The 16023-nt window shown below is 33.8% G+C and overlaps 1 long non-coding RNA gene across 1 annotated transcript in view; it reads right to left on the bottom strand.

The window, feature by feature from the left end:
* Nucleotides 1-3208: 3208 nt before the first annotated feature.
* Nucleotides 3209-16023, bottom strand: part of LOC102976312 (uncharacterized) — a 487722-nt gene continuing 474907 nt past the window's right edge. Inside the window, exons 5-6 of the long non-coding RNA XR_008618254.1 lie at nucleotides 9246-9320; nucleotides 3209-3310 (exon numbers count right to left, since the gene is read on the bottom strand). This is a non-coding gene — a long non-coding RNA (uncharacterized lncRNA). The remainder of the gene's footprint in view (nucleotides 3311-9245; nucleotides 9321-16023) is intronic.

The following is a 16023-nucleotide window of genomic DNA, read 5'->3' as shown; positions in this document are numbered from 1 at the left end:
TAATAATCTTATTTTTTCAATTAGTAGTCTAAGAGTTGTCCACGTATGTGAGCAGTTGTTAATTACATTGTTCAAATAATATACTTACTGATTTTTTGTTGGCCTGATCTTTCAGTAGTTAAAATCCCTCATTATTAGGATCATCTTATTTTCTCTTTGCAATTTAGTCACTTTTCCATTTGTATTTTGAGTCAATACTATTAAGTATGTATGCATTTCACATTATTCTATCTTCCTAGTAAATTAAAGCATCTTTATATTTTATAGATGGCTTTTATAAAGAGCGTCTACTTGGATTTTTAAAGTCCTGTTTGCCTAATTTCTTTTGTTCCATTCATGCATTGTAATAACTGATAGATTTGAATTTAATTGAACTGGAGAATTTGTTCCATTCATGCATTGTAATAACTGATAGATTTGAATTTAATTGCATCATCTAATTTTGTAGTTTTCTTTTCTTTTTCTTTCCCTTAGCTTCTTTTGGATTATCGTTTATTACACCACTATTTACTCTTACATGTCAGAAAGTTGTATGCACTATTTCTGCTGATAACTTAGAAATTGTATCATAGTTCTTTAATATAATTCAAGTGATAATGAATATCTTTGCCCTCCTTAAGAATAATGTCTTTAACCACTTTAAATTCAACCAGTCCCACCCAATTTGTTACTATTTTCTTGAAGATTTAATTCATTTAAAAGAGAGACAGAATTTTATCATTGATTAATAGTCAATATTTTTTAGATTTATATAAAATATTATCATCTTAGTTATCATTAAATTTTGCATCTCAGACCTCCATTCTCTGTTTCATTTCCTTTTAATTAAATTAAATCTCTTGGAAATCCCTCTCATGAGGAAATATGGCAAACTTTCAATTTTTGTTTGTCTGAAAAATAACTTTGAAGGATATTTTTGCTCTGTGTGGTATTCTGGGTTGACAATTGTCCTGACAGATATTGAGTATTTTTAATAACATTAAAGATATTATTACTGTCTTCTGATTTTTAAAAGCTGATAGTCATTACTTTTGAGGTAGCATGACTTTCATATATGACATTTTCTTCCACTGTGCTGCATTCTTAATATTTCAGATCTATCTTTCAGGTTATTATTTCTCTTGTATATTCTTTATGATATGTTGCTCAATATCACACTGTGTGTATAATTTTATTTATAATATTTTAAATATCCTGAAGTAGTATATAGACATTTTTCAAATCCGAGTGAACATTTTTATGGTCTCTTTCTCCATTATCCTACTTTTGTTTTCCATTTTTAATTTAGTTCTTTAAATAAATGAATCTTTATCTTAAAAATTCGGAATCTGGAAATTCCAATACCTGAAGTCTTTGTTGATCTGACATGTTTTTTCAGTTGTGTTTGCCTGTTAGACTCATGGTGCCTTGTTTTCTTCTGCATTTATAATGTTGATTCTGTGAACCGATGTGTTTTTGAGGTATGAGGTGAGTGCTGTGGATCCTTCAAAAGAAGATCTATATTTTCTTTTGCCAGATCCCTGAGGCCACTATCAGTCTAGTACTTCTTTAAGATAAACCTTTCATTTTAAACTATTTTAGTTTCAGCAACAAATGTAAATTCAGGCTACAAATCCTTATAAGGCCCAGATTTGAAGTGTGATGTCTAAAAACAGGTTTTTTGAGATGTACAATTTTTCTTTCCTCCTTCTCTTTTCCCTCTTTCTTCTCCTTCTTGTTTTGCTTCTTCTTTAACTATCTCCAGGTGTGGAAGAGCAGGATTATTTCCAGCTCTCTCAGTGAGACTTTATGCCTAAATGTCCTATCATTCACCCTGTAGTGAACAAACTCAACGTTTTCTACTATTCATGCTCCACAGAACTTTGAAAATATACTAAAAGTTACAGGTCACTGGAAAATGTCCTCAGATGAAAGCCAGTGTGAATAATTCTCTTATCTCTCTTGTTTCCTGGTCTCATTTTGATTGGGGCTCTAAAGATTCCTTACTATATTGTCTGCTTAGCAATTAATTTTCAAAAGATAATTTTTATATTTTAACTAGAATTTTTAGATATTTTCTTCAGGAAGGTCAATCAGAGGATATAGTCTACAATACCACCAAAAAATAATGTGAAGGATAAGAAAGACCTCCATGGTAAATTTGAATTTATTTTTTAACCAGGAAGTTTAACGTATAGAAATTTATCTTCTTCTTTGAGTTGTAAAATTCTTAAAAAGTAGAAGAAACTTGCTTAACTAGGAAAGATCATTAACAATAAACTAAATATGTATTGATGTGGTAGAAAAAGAAGTGGATTCATATAGCTATAAACAAACTTCAACTGAGATCCAGAAGGAGCTTGCTTGTATAAAATCAGCTGAGCCTCTGTTGCTTTTTGTTGTTGTTTTTTTCTGTTGTTATTTTTGCTGAACTATAGAAAAAAATACAGGACCAGTCCAGCAGCTTGAAAAATTATCAATTAAAATTTCTCATTAACTATATTTGGTTCCTTAATTGGCCTTTTTGACTGTGTAATTTCAAGTTATCCCATTCCTATATCAATGTTATCTCTTAATTAATTCAAGAAATTGACTTAACATTTTTTTCTGTCTTCAGTCACAGAAGTAATTTGTGAGTTACCATTCCGTAGACAGCACAGTCATCAGCACTTTGAAAAATGACAGTAAGAAAGTCCAGTCTCACAGACTTACACCACAATAGCATTGATAATAATCTTGGAGAAGCTCTGTTAAAGAAGAATTGTACATACTTGGTGTGAAATAGAAAAACATGGAATTATAGACTAGAGGATGAGAGAAACATGAAAAAAATAAAGATGTTAATTCATCTTTAAGAGAGAACTCTCCAATCTCAAGAAGCAGAATTGTATTTGGATGAAAGGTATATATATACTATTGAGAAGAAAAAGTATGGTCATCCAAAAAAAAGAAGGTAGGAAATTGCCATTCAGTCACCAGAACCTTGGATTCTTACCTCAGAAGCTACTCTCCCTACTAAAGCCCTTTCTAAGGCCCAAAGAGCTATTTTCCCTGTCCCTTACCCTCTTCCTTTCTTTAAATCTAAAACTTCTCTTCTTATATCCACTCAATACTACAAAGGACAGAGATGCTTATACAGTTGCTAAATTGGCAGTGGGGAAGGATGAGCCCAGAAGTTTTCTCAAAGCAATGTCTTGGGGATTGGTGTTTCAGAGTTACTTACTCTGTAAAGGAAGAAATTCACGCTGCTGCAGACCATCCAGAAAAAATTCTCTTCAGAGCAAGATAAGGAGTCAAGGAGACCTCAGAGTCCCTCCTTATACTAGTGAACCTAAAACATAAAATAAGAAAAACTTAATAATAAACTTGTAATATAAATCTCAAACCAAACTCTAACATTATGTGTAAAGGTGATACTCTAGACAAATTTTCATAAAATCAGGAATAAGACAAAAGTTGAACATTGAGCTAGAAGCAAGATCCAAAATAATAAATATAGAAAAATAATGTATACTTAAATTATTATTGCATGGCAACGTCCAAAACTATTATTATTAAATAAGAAAATGACTTTATACTGAGAACAATACAATAAAATTAATTAAAAATTTAAATATAAAATTTAGCAAGGGTATTGGTATAAAACTAAAATAAAATAGAAATAGCGTGTGTGTGTGTGTGTGTGTTTATCATGGCCAGTCAGATTATTTAATTCTTATGAATTAAATTTATAAGAAATGTGAAGAACCAGTACGAAGAAGACTTGACTAGATGGAAATTAATGCCATGTTTGGGATCTAAGTTTATTTAAATTACATCATCACATCAATTCTCCATAAATTAATTTGTAAGTTAAATTCAATTCTAATCAATGGGATCTTCCTTTTTCTTTTTTTCTTTTTTGAATCTGATCATAAATCAATGTTTAGTCTAATGTTTTAGTCTAATGTTTAGTAAGTATACATAGTCAATTACAAATACATTTTGAAAAAATAATACTAATAGATATACCTAAATTGAAAAATAAATTTTCAGTGATTTAGCTGTATGGAAGGAAATGCACAGGAATAGATATATCGGTCAAGCAAATAAAAGAAAGTTAGAAAAAGTATACTATATAGAAAAATCTTATTTCAATTCAATGAAAACACAAAATGTTAAATAATAGATATAGGACAAAATTGGTTAGTTAGATGGAGAGAGAGAGAGAGAGAGAGAGAGAGAGAGAGAATGATTTATATTACCTGATCTTAGTATATTCCACATGTATTGAAGCTTTAAATATAAAATAATAAAGCATAAACAAATATCTTAGAAGATACAAGAAAATGTTTATCTAATTTAGAACAACGAAGCCTTTTTACGAATAAAGTATTAAGTATTTTGTGAGTAACCATCAAGACAATTTGAATGCTTTTAACAATATAAAAATGCTAACTGGGCTTCCCTGGTGGCGCAGTGGTTGAGAGTCCGCCTGCCGATGCAGGGGACATGGGTTTGTGCCCCGGTCCGGGAAGATCCCACGTGCCGCCGAGCGGCTGGGCCCGTGAGCCATGGCCGCTGAGCCTGCGCGTCCGGAGCCTGTGCTCCGCAACTGGAGAGGCCACAGCAGTGAGAGGCCAAAAAAAAAAAAAAAGCTAACTCTAAAGAAAAAACACAGACACTATAAACAAATTAAAAATCATTACATACATACTTGATATGTATTACATGCATAAATACATTTCTATATATTATATGTATTACATACAATAATGTATGTATACTACCTTAATAGGAAAAAAATGAGTTCAGGACAGGCAACTTGTAAATGAAAATGATTAAACAGAGAGTTGTTAGTGTTCAAACTCAGTATTAATTAAATAAATGCATATTCAAATAGCAAAGACTGCTTTTTGCTAATTAAATTGATAAAATATTCAAAATATTTTGTTAAGTAATCACCCTACTGTTCTTGAGAGTAAAACGAGATACTTACTACATGGCTGTTGGAATTAAAAACTGGTGAGTCTTTCCTGAAAGCTAATGTGGCAATGTGAAAAAGGCTTAGTGTGTAGGAACTCTGATCTTTGAATACCCACTTTGCCATTTACTAGTTTTGTGACTTTGGGTAAATTACTTAATCTTTCTTTGCCTTGTTTTCACTTATGTAAAATGGTGAAAATGAGGATTAAATGAGTTAATACAGGTAAAGTGCTTAGAATAGTGCCAGTAATCATCAGTTTTTATTAATTAATTTATTTATATTTTTGGCTGCGCTGGGTCTGTTGCTGCACGCAGGCTTTCTCTAGTTGCGGCGAGCTGGAGCCACTCTTCATTGCAGTGCACGGGCTTCTCCTCGAAGTGGCTTCTCTTGTTGCAGAACCTGGGCTCTAGGCGCACGGGCTTCAGTAGTTGTGACACTCAGGCTCAGTAGTTGTGGCTCAACGGGCTCTAGAGCACAGGCTCAGTAGTTGTGGCGCACAGGCTTAGTTGCTCTGCGGTATGTGGGATCTTCCCGGACCAGGGATCGAACCCATGTCCCCTGCATTGGCAGGCGGATTCTTAACCACTACGCCACCAGGGAAGCCCCAATAATCATCGACGTGATTATTTTTATGTTTTTTTGCAATAATTTGGCCTTTTTGACATTGAAGCTAATTTTTATTTGTGCATTTTCCTTTAATTATAAATTAATAATTTGTAAGTTAATTAATTTTCTTAGACTAGGTAGCTACCAATGAGATAAAATTTCAGATCTACACAAAGCCTTATTCTAAAACTGGAGTTCACAGAATTTCTAAAGAAATGTTGCTTATCTGGATTAAGCTGCTTTCTTTCCTGGAAGGGTTAATACTTATAGCTAGTTTCTCTGTCACCAACATAGAGAGAAAGGTTAATTCTAAGTGACTATTTAGAAAGCTAATGGAAGCCTTCCCCTAAATACTTTAACATATTTGAATACTCTAATAGTTTGGGCCCATCAGTGGCATCCAAGGTAAGGGTTTATAATGATTGTACTGATATAATATGTGAGGAGCCATGGTGACTTTGGGATCAAAGGCAAAGCTAAAGATCCAGGTGATACATGGACACTGTTCCAAATAGGTTAAATTCCATAAGTTATCTGTACATCCCACTATATAGAGAAAGAGCAAAACTGCAGCTTCAAGGTCATGATCTTACACAGTCATTGAGAGAATACAGGAAGCTTTTTGATTGATCTGGTGCTCTGAAGCTATTTTCATACCTTGAGGAAGAGGTCAGGCAATGATAATTTTGCGGAAGGCATCTGAGACGTGACGGGAAAGAACCTGGGGTATTGTTTTGTTTTGTCTTCTCTTGTCTTGGTGTGTTTTGGGGAGAGAGTTGTGTGCTAGAGAAACATAATTTCCCCTAGTTTTTATTTTACTTGCCATTTTATTGTAGAGAAGGAGTTGATCACTCTAAGTTTCTCCCAAGATATTAGGGTACATATTTTCTATTGAAAATAGCAGTTAAATGAGTTGACCAGAATTATAAGTATTTCTGTGGAGACCACACACATAGACTCATAGAATATAAAATCTGGAAGAGACCTGAGACTATCACCAAGGCCAAGCCTTTCTAAGTCTTTCATTTCATAAATGAGACATTAAAATCAGAGAAAGAAAATGGCTTTACTTTTTTGAAGTCTTATAGCTAGTAAGTGCCAGAGAGCAGCTTGTACCCAGATCTCCTGGTTTCCAAACAGAGCAACTCCTATCAGTGGCTACATTTTTCTAAAGGTTTACATTAAATGTAAATGTGCACAAAAATTAAGGTACACACAAATAAGTGTTTCACTGTTAGTATTTTCAGTTTTGTTTTTTTTTTTTAACTGGAGTGGAAGGGCCCTGTATTTTCATATTCAAAGAAACACCTTACCTTCTTCCAAAGTACTGACCAAGAAGATTTTCATGTTTGTTCCCCTCAGACTGACTAAACTGTAGACAGACTTCACCTGACTCTAGGCCCCTGACCTCTCTTTTCTCTGGGTAATATTTAGTTTAAGAAACTTGTAATTGCAAATTCTTTCTATGCGCCTTTGAGATGTAAATCTTTAAAAAAGTCTCTTGCCCGTTTTATACCTCGGACTGTCTTTTTCAATGACCTTAGAGACAACCCTTTGATATGTAATCATCAAGGAAGTTTAGGCCTCTATCTCCCGATCTCTTTGGGAGGGAAAGAGCCTAACTTTGGCGGACACCTTGCTTCAAGTTATAAAACTGCCTCCTGTCATGAAGATACAAGAAAGTTTACTTTTCCTTTGGGTAAAGCAAATTAACAAACAGGTGGCCTGAAAAATCTTCCCATTCTGCTCCTGGTTTCAGCAGAGTAGAAATCAGAGTTCAGATCTCTTTCCCCCATTACAATAGCTTTGAATAAAGTTTCTCCATCTGTTTAATAGTCTAGTACATTTTACAATTATCATACCACCTCTTATTTCTACAAAACATCCTGCTCATTTTTATATAAATTATTAAACCTATCATTTGATCTTGCCTTGCTTTTTTTAAATAGAAAAGTAGTTGTTACCACTGAACATTTCTTCTTTATTACTGTTTCATTAGTCTTCCTCTTGCTTCTCATAAAAGTTCTCTAAATTCTGCTGCAGTCGCTTATTGCAAAGGCTAAATAAAATCTGATTTGCACAACAATTTTGCATTTGAACGCCCCCCACCCCCCGTCAACTTGTCAAATTCTTCAACAGACTATTGTATCTCCTTCTTAGTTTTCCTTTATTAAAGGTCTGCACAATTTCAGGCCTTTCAGAGCCTTAATTTTCCTCTCTGATTTGGATGTTAAGAAAAGTGGTATGAAATTTGTGGGCCAACATCTTGCAATATTAGTCCGACCACTCTGCGCACATAATTAGAACTAATTGAATTAGTCCCACTCCTAGCAAAGAAGTAAAATCAATATTATAATTAAAACTGCATTTCTGTATAATTGGATTTTCAAATGAAACCTGAAAAAAGGGGAGGAGTGGAGAGTGTTTCTTATGTGCAAAAGTAATTAATATTTGTATCAAGTTTATATCTTTAATCTTTCAGGAATTTGTGGCAATATGCTCAGTTTCATTAGCCAGAGCTGATTTTAGGAGTTCCTCACTCTAATCCTTGAAAAAAACATCCTATAGCAAAAGACTTCCTATCTGTTGCCACTGAGCTGTCTTTCTTTCCTATCTCAAATATTTCAGTATTTCAGTTAGATTCAGCATTACGATTTTCAGGGACCATTTTACCCAATGTGTTTGTTAAATCATATCCAAGAACTTTTTTTTTTCCCCTACATCAAAAGAAATCAGTCTGATATAGAGAACAGACGTGTGGTTGCCAAGGGGGAGGGGGGTGGGAGAGAGAAGGACTGGGAGTTTGGGATTAGCAGATACAAACTATTATATATATATTATGTATATACGATGGATAAACAACAAGGTCCTACTGTATAACACAGGAAACTAGATACAATATCCTGTGATAAACCATAATGGAAAAGAATATGAAAAAGAAAAAAATATATATACATATATAACTGTGTCCCTTTGCTGTACAGCAGAAATTAAACACAACATTGTAAATCAACTATACTTCAGTAAAATTTTTTTTAAAAGAAATTAATCTAAAAGAACTGGGCAGCTTAGGAGTTGATCTACTAGTTCTTTCCCTGGAGTTCACTGCCTTTCCTTCAAGTGCTTTTGCCACAATTCCATATATAGATGGAATTCCTTTTTAGAATGTGATGTTAGAAGAGACTCACAGTCTATTTTTTCAAACTGACATGATCGGGGTCACTTGGAGAGCACTACTTGGAATGGCTCTTCTTTCAGAACTTAGTGATTGAGGAAAGTTAACAAGAGTAATATTTGCAGTCATGTTCCTATGTCAGGAAGACTGTGAGGTCCTGGGTTGGGATGGAGGAGAATACATAGATAAATTAGACCTCATCCTTAGACTCAAAGTTCTCTTCAGTTAGGAAAGACATAAATTATACACTCAAAGAGTTAAAAGCAAATAAGGCAGTGTAGGTCACGTCCCAAATGAGTGGCACAGACAAGTTAATATGCAGGCATGATGAAGTGGGAAAAGTCTTGAAAAAGGTTAGAAGACCGGGTTCAGTACAACTCAACATATACAACCTGAACACTTAAGTCACTTGATCTGTGTAGGCCACCACTGTCTCATCTAAGTTGAAAATGTTGAACTGGATTAGAATGTTTCATCCAGCTGCGAAATTCAATGAAATTCAGAAGAGGGAGATCATACCTTGGGATGGAGTGGCCACAGATGATCACTTGAGTCACATGAAACATGCAGTAGCATTGAAGGATTAAGAAGATGCTGTTAGACAAGGGAAACAAAAAGGGGACAAAGCATGAAAAAGGCAAAGAGTTACTATGTCTCCTTTGTTCACTTTTCTGTCCTCAGAGCTGGCCACACTACCTGATGCACACCAAGCACTCTGTAATACATGCTTACTGAATTAATGAATTAATTGCAATATGCTCCCCTTGTTTACACACGTGGTGACCTCTAAAAGATCACATTCTGTGTTCACTTGAAGACTCTCAAGCAAAGGAACAAAACAACCACAGACACATTTGTTCGAAACCTTCTTTGGTGACTTGTAATGGATGCAAGTGAACATTTTCCATCTCTACCCTAAATTTTTCTTTCTAATCTGAATGCCAAAAGATTATTTCAAAATTCCCTAGGTCATATGATTAATAAATAGAAAAATTCTGAATCAACCTGTGAAATTCCCTCTTCTCTGCCAGTTTCTAACTCAGGGAGGATTCCCTAAACCGCTTCTGAACTTGACCTGTGACATGCACTTCATGCTTCCCTGTTCATTGCCATGTTCTGGACTTGGGTTCTGCATTCCATTGCAGTTTTTCATCTCTTCAGCCTTCAGAACAAATTCTCACTTAAATTGTATACGGATCATCTTCTGAAATGCCTCCCCTGCCCCTATTTTTTCCCCTCCTATGTCACCTTTAAATCTTTTGTACTCAGTGAGCCTTCTTCTCTCCTCTGATGATGCCTTGGGTGTGCTCTTAGCCACTTATATACAGGATCAATTTTGGATGCTGGAAGAAGGGGCACATTGTTTTGATTTCCCCTGAGCCACTAAAGTTGTAATGTTCAAAACAGAAGTGCCCTGAGAAGACATCTTTGCTTGCATATCACTTCTTGGCAACAGATAAATTGTTTCTCTATAGTTTTCTCTTTGAATTTTATGTTGGATCAGTTTTTAACTTGAAGACCGTTCTCTTTTGAGTAATACTTTTTCAATGTGTCCCACTTGGAGATTTATTGCACCAATTCATCATCAGAGTGACTGCTGGCTCTGATGATGTGTAGCTTAATACATCATCAAAGCAGTTTCTCATTCAAGTTACATATTACATAGGAATGTTAGTGCTTGCATTTTAAAATATATATATTTATGTACTTACAACAAATTAAAGAAGCTTTCAGAGATTTTGCAAAACTCTTAAATCTGTCCCAAATCTAGATAGGCTATAAAATTAGCACTGAGTCTCAATAATGATGAGTGCCAGACCTCTTCTGCATAGCGACAGATATCTTCTTCATAAATTTTTACTTTTTTGGTAATAAATATGTGAACTTAATAGAACAATTTAAAAATACAAAAGTATATACAGCAAAGACTATATCTTCCTTCTGTCCGCATCTGGCAACTATCTGGTACTCTTCTCCAGAGGGAGACAACTTACCAACTCTTTTAGAGATAGTATAAGAATACTCAGACACCTATGTATATATCTTTTTTCCCCTTTATATGCAATCCATAACATATTCTTCTGAATCTTTTTTTCCTCCATTTAACAGTATAAATTAGAAATTGCTCCATGTATATACACATAGACATTCCTCATTCTTTTTGGTGATAGCATACATCTTCCTATCTTCCCCTTATTGTTATCTCTGTGTTCTAAAGAGATAGTATCACTTCTCTGTAGAATATTGACTTTTCCTTATTGCATGGACATAGTCCAAATTAGAACAAGAATTTTAGAAAATGACTAGAAAGAAAATGGAGTTACTTACAGTTTTTCTTCATTATGTAATATAGAACTATCTTATTCTTTTTATGACAGTATACTATCCTACTGGTTTCTTTTAGGATTTTGACTCAAGGAGAACTCATTTTCATTAATAAGGATTTAAAATTTTTATTTTACTGAAACATGAAATTAAGTGAATCTTACCAAAGGTGATAAAAATATCTACATTCTTTTTTTAGGAATAAACTAAAACTGGGGAGAGAGAAGAGGAAGAATGTAAAGACATTGAAGTAATTAAATGTCATACACTTTAAATAATAAGTGGCAGTTCTTAACAGAAATGTTCCAAAGCATTACATCACAAACATTACCGTCTTTATTTTTATTTATGAGCTTAGCTTTAGTTTGTGTTATGGACATCAAATGAACTATTAAAGGGAAAATGGAATTTTTAATATTCTCTCAAATGAAGAAAGGTAATGAGAATATTAGAAATTCCACTATGGAAAGTCTCAGTCTCTAATCCAAGTTATGAAAGTATCAATAGTTACAATTAAAGGCAATATATAGAGTAGTTTAAAAAGAATAAATCTCTCCTCAAAATCAAAGTTTTAAAATTTTTTATTGAGGCTATTTTGATTATTATTATAAACAAGTTAGCTCTTCTCCATTGGTCCTTCATTTAGCTTTTGCCTTGTGACTTCCATGATTTATTTTATATTATCTATTATGAATTCATCAGTTTTCTACTTTAATAGTTGCCAAGCCACGTCTTTAAAGACTTAACTATAAACATAAGTCCACAAAAGGAGAAATTCTGAAACTATACAAGATTATTATTGTTTTGACAAAAATACCCTAATTTTATTTCTCCATTCTCTTTCCCTTGACATTGTTGACTTAACCAACTTATGAATGTGAGAGTGTACAGATATTTAAACAGAAAATTTTACAAAATCTCCTCTTAAGAGATAAAGAAGCTATCAAGTAACATAGCAGGGCAAATTCATGTCAATGTGTGTGTGCACGCTCTTATTTCCAACCCTCAACTCTCTTTTTGCCTCCCCAAGTGTTCTGGAAAAGATAAATTTCTTAGTAAACAATTATAAAAATCTGGAGAGCTAATAGGAAGAATTTAATTTGGAGGGGATAGGAGAGTGCAGTTTTCATCTCAAAAGTGGGGAGTGTCATTCTTGAGAGTAGAAGGTGACACAAGGTTTCTAGAGAGCAGAGAGAGGGGAGGGGAAGGCGAGAGGGAGAGAGATTGGACAGTGAGATCAGAAATGGTGGTGACTAGCCATTGATGACAATTTGTAATCCTTACTTTTTTTTTTTTTTTACAAACTCTGATTAAAATCTACTTAACAGACAATACTTTCAGAGTTGGATCTAGTTGAGTGATTATTCTGGCTATAAGGTGGAATGAGTTAAGATTAAAGGCCATCATTAGGGCCCAGCCACACAGCATTACCTTTGAACATAAACTTTTTTTTTTTTTTTTTTTTTTTTTGGTGACAGAATTAACTACTGCTTTAAGAAGCTAAGGCCCATTCCTTCCTAATGTAATCAGTTAATCCTCAGAAACAGAATGTGTGATCTTATTTTCCCATCTCTGCTCATTTCATAGTCAAACAGTTTATAGTCAAGCTGGAATAGCACACCGGAATGTTTAATAACTCAGATTCTGAGGTTCAGACCCTAGCACCAACACTTACTAGCTTGGACAAGTTACCTAATCCCAAGAATCTCAATTTTCTTATCTAATCTGTAACCAAATTCCTAGCTTTTTTGTAAGTATTAAGTGAACTATTATCCAAGTTAATAAAGTTAAGATAATTAAGTTAAAATTAACTTAATTTGTTAGTCATTCTTAAAGTCTTCTTTGTACTTTGGCAATCCATAATTGGCCAGGTAGGAAGATGACAATTGGATAGAAGACCTTGTTTTGAGATGAGTTCATTAAGTATTAAGCAGTACTCATTAGAGAGGAAAAAAACAGTGCTGAATCAGATTCTGTAGGTTCTGAGAAACATTATTTGCTTATTATACCTGCCTGTCATGTTTCTGTTTATGTACTAGAGTTTATCGACAAAAATTGGACTCAGATATTTTGTCAAGTGACTTTAGAGGGAAGATTGGAATCAAGTTACCATATGTCCTGATCTTCCTCTATAGTCTTTACTTCAATTATGTGTAAAAGGTATAATGAGATTTATCAGATAGTATATCTTGATTTTTGTTTTGAAAACATAACCATGAAAATGATGTAGGACACAAGCATGATTTTACATAATTTATGACAAAAAGAATAAACAATGTCACTTTAAAAATCACTCTTCAATGCATTGATTAAGATGTTATTCATATATAGTTATAAGTTGAAATTTATAAAATAATTGAAATTTTAATTGACCCACAGTTTAAATTTTGGCATTAAAATGTTTATTTATAAAATTTGGAAATTTAATAATATAATGTATATTAAATATTTTTAACACAATTAAAAATAGAAGCAGCGCTTCCCTGGTGGTGCAGTGGTTCAGAATCCGCCTGCCAATGCAGGGGACACGGGTTCGAGCCCTGGTCCGGGAAGATCCCACATCCCGCAGAGCAACTAAGCCTGTGCGCCACAACTACTGAGCCTGTGCTCTAGAGCCCACGAGCCACAACTACTGATCCCATGTGCCACAACTACCGAAGCCCATGCACCTAGAGCCTGTGCTCTGCAACAAGAGAAGCCACTGCAATTGGAAGCCCGTGCACTGCAACGAAGAGTAACCCCAGCTTGCAACTAGAGAAAGCCCGCACACAGTAATGAAGACCCAATGCAGCCAAAAAAAAAAAAAAAAAAAGAAGCATATCTATTTGTAATAAAAACACATAAAATACTTCCTGTATTTTGACTGAACAAGAGAAAATGTTTCTAAGTATTAATACAAATACAAATAAATGTTCCTTTTGGAGGCAGAAGACATTTCATTTTATTTATTTCATTCAATTCATTCATCCTTTGCTTTAAAACTGTGCCTATCATAACTTGACAAGCCATACAAATTGACTTCGCTTTTACTTAATTAACTGATCATTCATCAGTTTATCTTTATTGATGCTTATTCATTAAAAAAGAGAAGAGAAATATTGTGGATAATACTCTAAATCTCTCCCTTTATTGGTCATCTGTGAACATTAAACATATCAAAGTGTTATGCAACATTAATGGCAAACTTTTATTGAGTCATTACTATTTATTAGTCAGACACAGCTTTCAGTGCTTTATGTGTGCTATTTAATCCTCCCAACAAGTGTGTGAGGAGGGTACTATTGTCCTTATTTTTACATAAGAAAAAGGAGTTAATACTTCATCCAAAGGTATGTAGCTAGTAGGTGACATGGTCAGATTTCATAATGACACAATCTATCTGATGAGGCCAGGCAATTAACCACCAAGCTCTCATACATACCATCTCTGTATGTATCATAGCATGTCAGGTTTATTATAGGACATATTTTTCAGTAATTATGAGACACTTTATTTGTGATTTTTTTCATATTTTCAAAAAATATGTTAAGATGTTTGAAAAATTAGAACACTAAGATACTTAAAATATTCCAAAGACTTTTCTAAAATATATTTGCTTGATTTGTATTAATATTTTACTCAGTAGAAGAAAAAAACAACTTTTCAGTGACTCATCATCTCTGTTTCAGTTTGGTTCTTGCTTAAAAAAAAAATAGAAAGGATAGAGGAGAACTGTTTTCATTTCCGCAATTGCTATAAATTCTAAATACATTTGAAATGTCTGCACGTTGTTTACCAACTTGTTGGTACTAAGTGAAGTCAGAATTATTAATGAGAGGCCTTTGCCAACAAATGCTAGAGATAGTGAACAATACTTTTCCATAAGTACAAATGAATGAACATTGCTGGAATCTCAGATGAGGTGACAAATGTCCTACAATGCTGGTGGGAAGGGTAAAAATAAGGAAGATGGTGGAAAATAACATAGTGCTTAACTACTTTCCATTTGAAAGATAGAATTCTGGAAAAGGAGAAAAAAGGTGAAAAAAAATGGGGAGCGAAAATTGAAAGGTTGAGGAAAGAAAGAAAGACAGAAATTAAATGGAAAAGTAGGGGAAAATACAAAGGACTAGAGATGAACTCAAGGAAAAGAATGGAGAGAGTAAGGAAAACTAAATAGAGAAAAGAATATAAAGAATTCCATATCCTCAGCTTCTTGCCTGACTATATCTGAATGAACATTCCCAGAATCATTTTTTTGGTTCTCTTCTCTACAGTCTGTAATGTTTGCCATTAGGATCTCACTAGAAAATGCCTTTAGAACCTTTTCAGTATATTAGGGATTTTGTTTTGCTATCAAATTGATAGATAATAGGATTTGAAAAAAATGTTAGATAAATTTAAGCTTATGAGGAAACATCTTTCTGGGCAATGACTGTTGAAAATGCAGAAAAAAATAAAACAGTTTTTCCCAAACAAAATTAACTTTATATCAAAGCAAAAACATAAATACCAAAAATGGAACAAGTAAACAAGGTGCTGAACTGAAAATGAAATATAAAATCTACAATTTTCAAAATACTACACTTTTCGTCATCAATAAAATCCTCTATATATCAACTTAATCTCAGAAAGAATTTCCCTTTCACTTTATTTCTGGTAACAATCTGGCTCCCCAAGGACATGTTGTAATTATATTACATAGTGAATTTTTTTCCCTCTCACACTCATTCTTACCATGAGGCCTAGAGCTGGGTTAGGTCTCCTAGTTCATTCCTGCTGCTTTCACACCATGTTTCCTTTCTCTTTTTTAAAACACGACAATGTGACTCTCAGGTCATCACATCAGATGACATCAACCATGAACCCTCCTTTGTTGTGATCATTCATTCCCCTACTCCAAAGCAATTCGTCTCACTCTGCAGGTTTTTTTTTTTTTTTTTTTTTTTTTTTGTGGTATGCAGGCCTCCCTCCGCTGCGGCCTCTCCCGCCG

This window comes from Physeter macrocephalus, chromosome 9, assembly GCF_002837175.3.
Source record: "Physeter macrocephalus isolate SW-GA chromosome 9, ASM283717v5, whole genome shotgun sequence".
Lineage (NCBI taxonomy): Eukaryota > Metazoa > Chordata > Mammalia > Artiodactyla > Physeteridae > Physeter > Physeter macrocephalus.
This window is presented reverse-complemented; position numbering and strand designations above follow the sequence as displayed.